This window comes from Asparagus officinalis, chromosome 3 (assembly GCF_001876935.1).
Source record: "Asparagus officinalis chromosome 3, Aspof.V1, whole genome shotgun sequence".
In the NCBI taxonomy this organism is placed as follows: Eukaryota; Viridiplantae; Streptophyta; class Magnoliopsida; order Asparagales; family Asparagaceae; genus Asparagus; species Asparagus officinalis.
In genome coordinates this window covers 53,156,540-53,164,007 of record NC_033796.1, presented here as the reverse complement: position 1 = coordinate 53,164,007, position 7,468 = coordinate 53,156,540, and positions in this window count along the sequence as shown.

The following is a 7,468-nucleotide window of genomic DNA, read 5'->3' as shown; positions in this document are numbered from 1 at the left end:
CCTAACTGTCGGAAGGTTTGATTACCAAACTAAAGATAAATTTCTCGTTTACCGAGAGTGAATTGTGGTTTTGGTCCTAACTGTAGGAATGTTTGACCAAGCGGGGGTTTGAGATGACCCTAACTATAGGAAGGTTTGATCACTCGATTTAAAAGTGGACCTCTCGTTCATGGAAGGAATCGAGAGGGGATTCTGGCTTTGGCCCTAACTTTTATAGGTTTGACCAAGGAAGCAGTGGAAGTGGGGGTCTGAGACGATCAAACCTTTTATAGGCTTGATCGCTCAATTTAAAAGTGGACCTCTCATTCATGGAAGGAATCGAGAGGGGACTTTAGTTGTGGCCCTAACTATAGGAAGGTTTGACCAAGTAGACAGTGAGAGTGGGAGTACAAATCACAACGAGAGTGTTGACTCATACAAATCACAGTGGGGTTTAATGTTTATCACTTTGTTCGTAATGATTGGGTTATCCCTAAGAAAATTACATGTAGCATTCTTTCGGGAACTTCCCATTACATGAATCATCCACCCCAGCTTCCTTCTTGGAACTGGATCTGACTTTGTACTCAGTTACATGACCGGGTTATCCTTAAGAATATTAGCGTAACATTCTCCAGGAATTTCCCGTCAACGGTAGGAAACAGTTTAGACTCATATACCTATTGGAGTATCAGGGAGTAGTTTAACCTCTTATACCGGTCGGAGGATTAAGACGCAGTTTATACTCTTATACTTATCGGAGTCTTAAGAAGCAGTTTATACTCATATACTTGTCGGAGTATCGTCAAACACCAATAGGAGTTTTGTGAGGGAAGATTGATCCAACGAAGCGATCGAATCTCGTCTCAGCAAAAGAGTGTTCAAAAATCACAGTGGGGGTTTAGTGTTTATCACATTGTTTGTAATGATCGGGTTATCCCTAAGAAAATTACATATAGTATTTTTTCCGGGAACTTCCCGTTACATGAATCATCCACCCCCAGCTTCTTCGCGAAACTGGATTTATCATTGCATTCGGTTACATGATCGGGTTATCCTTAAGAATATTACGTATAAAAATTCTCCAGGAACTTCCCGTCAATGGTAGGAAACAGTTTAGACTCATACACATATTGGAGTATCAGGGAGCAGTTTAACCTCTTATACCGGTCGGAGGATTGAGAAGCAGTTTATACTCGTATACTCTTCGGAGTATTAAGAAGCAGTTTATACTCGTATACTTGTCGGAGTGTCGCCGTTCTCATTTGGCTTATCCCAGCATTATGACGCCGGCTTCAACCAAGGTTATGCTATTCTTTAAAGTAAAACAAGTCTTGGTGGGATGAAGGATCCTCCTGTGGTACGCGCAGTACTTCGGATCCGTAGTATTGTCAGCTTCCTCCTGATTCGTGATGGGTGACAGCTTGATCTTGTTGTTTTTAAGAAGGGCCTCGAAGATGGCTAGAACGTCTTCGTCCTTGAATGAGTACTCTTTTTGGAGCCTCGGATCCGAACTATTCTACTGTCTTCGGGGCTGCTGTTGCGATGTCTGATTAACGTCAACAACTGTTGTAGGTGCTTCCCCTTCATCATGGGAAATGAGACTCGGATTTAGAGGTTTTGCCATCGGTTGGCTTCTTTCGACCTTCCTCCTTCTGAGGAAGCGTTCGGCCTGCTCTCCACGTACCTTCAACTCTTTCCAGGTATTGAGCGGCTCTACTCCCATAACGTCCAAGATGTTAATGGACAAGTTGTTATGACAGGTCTGCAAGACGAATTCCTCCGTGACGGGATCCTTGCAGTTCATTGCCTGATTGCAGAATCGTTTGATGAAGGTATCCACCGACTCTCCGTCTTTTTGTTTCTCATCGAAGAGTGTCCTGATCGAGGTATCCACCGACTCTCCGTCTTTTTGTTTCTCATCGAAGAGTGTCCTGATCGACACTTCGGCGTCATCCTCAAAGAAATGAGAGAGGAACATGCTCTCCAGGTCCTCCCAGCTATTGATGCTTCTGGGCTTGAGACGGCGGTACCAATCGAAAGCAGGCCCACGAAGGGTGCCAACGAATGACCAAACCATCAAGGCTTCATTGCCGAAGATCATACCTAAAATGGGACCTAAAGTAGATCAGGTGCTGAGAGGGCGACCCCTTCCCGTCGAACGGCGTGAAATTGACCAGGTTGAACTTCGCCGGATACGGGATCGATTCTCATTCTCTTGGGTAAGGACACAGAATCCCGGTCTTCTTCACCTCTCGAGCAGACATTAGGGCGTCAATTTTGCTCTCGAGATCCTTCATCTTTTCGTCCTCATCTATATCCTGTTTTGGACAATTTTCAAGAGGAATAATGCAGCCACCCCCAGTGTTATTATCTTTGGTGGAACCACCCCCAGCGTTGTTATCTGTAGGGGGTGCATTTGAACCACACCCAGTATTTTTGGGAGGTGCGTCGGCCATGATGATTTCGTCCACTTCTGGATCGCTGTCAATTGCGGCATTCTGGGTGCGATGGCTGGATTCAACTCTGACTTGATTGGACAGAACCCGAATTTGTTGATCATGCTCTTCCCTCATTCGCATCATGGCCATTTCCATTTCGAACTTGAAGTTCTCTTTTTGTTTGGCTAAGGCATCCTCAACCATTCTAGTGACCTCTTCTGTGCTAATCATCAACACTTCACGGGATTGACCTAGGCTGGATACCATTTTGTCAGAAGCGACTGTAGAATTAGCATCTAACACTTCATCATCCGAGGATAATCCTTGATTCATCCTCTGATAGTCCCTTTGTCTAACGGTTTCCGACCGTAACCGAGTAATACGTTGGGATATGTCTGAAAGATGACGAGGATTGAAGTTTCGCGTTGACTTCCCCTTATCAACCATATTAACTGTGACTTCTGGAAGTTCGTCATCTTGCGCAGTTGGACTTTTTCTACAGAAACGCATTGGCTTGATCCTGGGCGTTCTGGGGGAGATCCTTTCAAATACCGAGACCCTCTGTGGAGCGGTCTTGGGGAAGCTACACGCTGATAATACTGCCCTGATAATTTTAGTACACGGACAATGAGAGTCCGTTTCTCAGGTACCTTTCTTTCGAGATTTGTTCGTACCCCCAGCCCGATAGTACAACTCATCGGCATGATTGCCGGAGCAACGTATCGTGTGCTGACACAACTCCTCAGGTATAACATCGTCATCTGACGAACATGTTTCCTTCTGAGGATTCGTCGTCTTGTCGGTGCTCTCAAGAGTCGCACGTTTTGAGTCACGCTTTCGTGAGCATAAGACCTCAACAGGCTCTTGGGCAATGACTCGCAGTTCGAGGCGGTCAGTTATAGGAGCTTTCCCATTATAAGAAGGCTCTGATTTATTGGAAGGGCGAGTGCGACCCCCAACTCGATGAGTTGCTCGGGGTTCATTCATCATGCCCAAGCGTTCTTTGACTGGAGGTTCTCCTCGATCCTCGTGCAAAAGACCCAGGCGTTCCTCTATCACTTTCCTGCCTCTGGATATGTCCATATTGTCGCGGAGCTTCACCGGAGGTGTGGGATTAAAAGGAGTGAGATCTGAAGTGGACGAAAGCTGGGAACCAGCTTTGGATCTGGAATCGACCGAGAGACACGACTGATGTCTTTTATCGGGTAGGAGCGCTGACTTAGCCTTCGGCACCCAAACCTGCTTAGATCTTGGTGATTTCTTGATCACCTCTTCCCGCTGCAATTCTCGTGCCTCTCGCACAAGGATCTGGGTATGCGCAATAAGTGCACGGCGCTTCTGGACGCGCTCCTCGAGGGTAGAACGGGTTCATTTGACCTGAACCCATTTGTTAATTAGAGGTTGGGAGGAGGGTCCCGATGCTTGTTGTGGCGATAGCTTAGTCACTTGGCGCTTTCTGAACTCCCAATCCGCTTGGTAACGGAGTCCATCCACCTGATCCAAAGCCTTGGCGAATTGGCACGTGAGGCGTTGGCGTTTCCTTTGACGTGCTCTCTTTGATAGAGTTGGCGCACCTTCAGCAGTCGGCTCCTTGATCGTGAAGGAGTTTAGATCTGCAGATCTGGTCTCATCGGATGCCGGCGGATCATTGCAGGGTGCAACTGTAGCAGCGACGACGTGGAGATCGACTTCTTGGGTCTTCAGATCTGGAGACCGGCGAATCTTCTGGGAGGAGGAGATCTTCCTGCGCTTATGAGGAGGAGCAGATCTGGAGGAGGAGGAGGAGATGTACTCTTTAAATTTTTACTGGTCGAATTCGTATTCGACCTCTTCGAACACCGGGATCTTGATCGTCGGTTGCGGCACGACAACCTCGGCAACGAGGCTGTTGGCTCCCACTATGGTCGCCAGTTTGTTTGCGGTGAAAATTGATTGATTCATTGCGGAATTTATTACAAACTTCAGACGTTTACAACAAAAACAAAAATCAGTCTTTTTATAAGACTTTTACACAATGAAAATAAAAAAAATTACAATTCTCTTCAAACAAACGCAACGAGTGTTTATCGTCCGCTGCTTGCGTGGGATCTTGGCCTGTGACGGGGACGCGTTAGTCCGTGGACCACCGAACGATCAATATTTGGATAGAGTTTCGTCTATCCGTGAAGGGATCGAGAAACCGTAGCTCTTATCTCGGCGAAGTGAGATAATCACTCTTCTTAAGATTACCGCAACGGGATAATCCTAAGGAACGAACCGGGCTGCAGATCTAACTCCTCCTCTCTGAAATCTGTGCACTTTAAGTCTTCAATCCGGCAGGGCTTCGCCGAGGCACGAGAATTCCAGCCCTGAAAAAATAAGGCTCCAGGGGCTGTATTTATAGGCTTCCAGGAGATCCGGGCGGTTAAAACTGATCGAAAACCGTCAAAAACACGTCCCAAGTGCGAGACAGTTCGGGGTGTCTCACACATGTGCGAGACAGTTTGTACCCTCTTTAGTATTTTGGCTCTAATTCTTTTATCCGACCTCGGAATGAGGTGATTAAAGTTGTGTTGGAAAGATAACGAAAATATCTACAACTTTTATCTTTTAAGATTCTTCAGAATCAAATCGGATCATGGTGAAAACAGCTCCACAAGGTCCGAGACACCTTTGGGTGTCTCGGCCAGGTCCGAGACACTTGTGAGTGTCTCGGCTATTTTGGTCATAACTTCCTCATATGACCTCCAAATGACATGATTCCAGATGGATTGGAAATCTGACAAAAAGATTTACAACTTTTTTGTTTTGAGTTTCTTCAGATTCAAAACGAATCATGATCAAAATAGCTCCACAAGGTCCGAGACACATTTGAGTGTCTCGAACAGCTCTATAAAGTCCGAGCCCCCCTTGGGTGTCTCGGCGTGAACCGAGACACCCTTGGGTGTCTCGGCCTTGGCCGAGACACCTTAGGGTGTCTCGGTTTGGCCGAGACACCCCGGGGTGTCTCAACTCAGACTGAGACGCTCCGTTATGCACGTTTGTTCGTTTCTGCCGTAACTTCTTCATCCGAACTCGGATTTGAGCGATTCAAAGTGTGTTGGAAAGCTGACGAGGAGTTCTATAAGTTCCAATAATTAGATCATCTATGGAATAAATGAGACACGAAGGGTATTTCACCATTTGTGAACGACACGAGGTTCCCGATCAGTTCGTGTCTTCGTCATTCTGAAATTCCGTTATTTTACGTAGTTCGTCGATTCACTTCAAACATTCACCGACATCAATCAAGCTTCTATGAACTAGATAGTGATGTTCGTCATCTTTTCCTAACGTTGAGCGGTTCGTGGAGACCTATAGGCAATTTTCAATGCCTACAATGCTAAAAGTGATTTCCTATCTTCCAAATGATTATGATCATATATGGATGAAATTAAGCAATCTAGTCTTCCATCCAAAGATTTAATCCTACAGGTAATGTGTTAAGATGATTGCCTGTTAACATTAACCTCCAGAGAGTTTGAATCCCATAAAATCAATATCCTTGCTCTGCCAGCATTATTTACATTTGAATAATATTTCCAGTTGCTAGATATTCTTTTTGTTATGACTGATAATCTGCTAGCTTTTATTTTTATTTCAATGAGAGCTAAAAAAGAAAGATGGTATTGATTAATATGAAGCCTAACCAAATGTTGTTTTGAGGACTTATTCAGTCCTCTAATATTCCAAAAGGAGATATTCATACAAAAATATTTTCACCCCCTATCCACTATTGAGGGATCTAACTCTAATCTGTTAAGAAGAGCAAAAGAGTTTCCATGAGATGAACTATCCTTCTTTCTAGTTTTTTGCTAATTGATCCAAGGCTTGTTTGCTTGATAGCTTTTTTTTTCTTTTGAATGCTCTGATCCAAAGTCCTGAATATGCACAACATGTTCATAATTATTTCTTGAAGTATTTCCAGTCAATGAGCTTTTCCCCCCTGCTGATCTCTCTGAAAAATGATCTTGAACATGCACAACATGTACATGATTGATAGTTTTTCTGTTCTCTTCAGGTGACTGAATTTTTTGGCTCTTATTCTCTTGAATATTATCACCAGACATATTAGAAACAAAATCCATCATCTTGGAACCATCTACTACCTGAGTTTTATGAGCATGTTCAAAATCAGAACCTATTGTTACAGGCATAGCTTGATTTACCACATTTCCTTATCCAGCTTGATTTTATTTTGGAATCTCTCTAAGTCCTGGGATATCTTTTGCAAAAGATTGTATCATGACCAATAAGCTTGCATCTATCACACCATTTGGGCTTTAGCTCATAAATCACATTTTGCTTTATAATTTTTCCATTTAGACCATGAATAGAGATTGAATCAGGGAGAGGAGCTGGCATATTGACTTCCACTAAAACCCTTACATAGGCTAGTCTTTGTATGTTGGCAGTAAGCTTGTCTGTTACAATAGGTTTTCCACTTTGACTAGCAATTTTCCTTATTGCATTAGGGCTCCACAGGTTGAATCTTAAACCAGGTAACTGAATCCAAACAAGATAAACATTATCATTTATCTTCTCCAAGTCTTCATCATTAGTCCAGGTTTTTAACAAGAGGGGTCTGGAACAAAAAAAAACCAGGGCCCATTAACAAGAATATCCTCTATTTCCTCTTTATTTTTGAATTTAAACAAAATAAGCTAGGTTTAAGTAAGCACACATCAGGGATAGACCATTGAGCCCAAACTTTATGCACATAGTTTTTCATGACTTTAAACTTGGCATTTAGCCCTAAGACTTGCCCAATCAAGGAAAATTGCCAATCTGTATTCCCCTCATTCCATTCTTCCTCATTAAAAACCACAAAATATTTATTTTCAGGATTCACAAACTTCAAATTCATCCCACATCCTGCTCTTCTATTATCAGCAAAGAGACTAGCCTAGCTTTTCTTGACATCAAGACTATCTTTATCCTCTCCTTTGTGTTTTTCAACATGAGAAAAAGAATTTTTCTCATGTAAAACCAAAGGGATAGTAATAGGTTCAAGAAGAGCATTCATATTC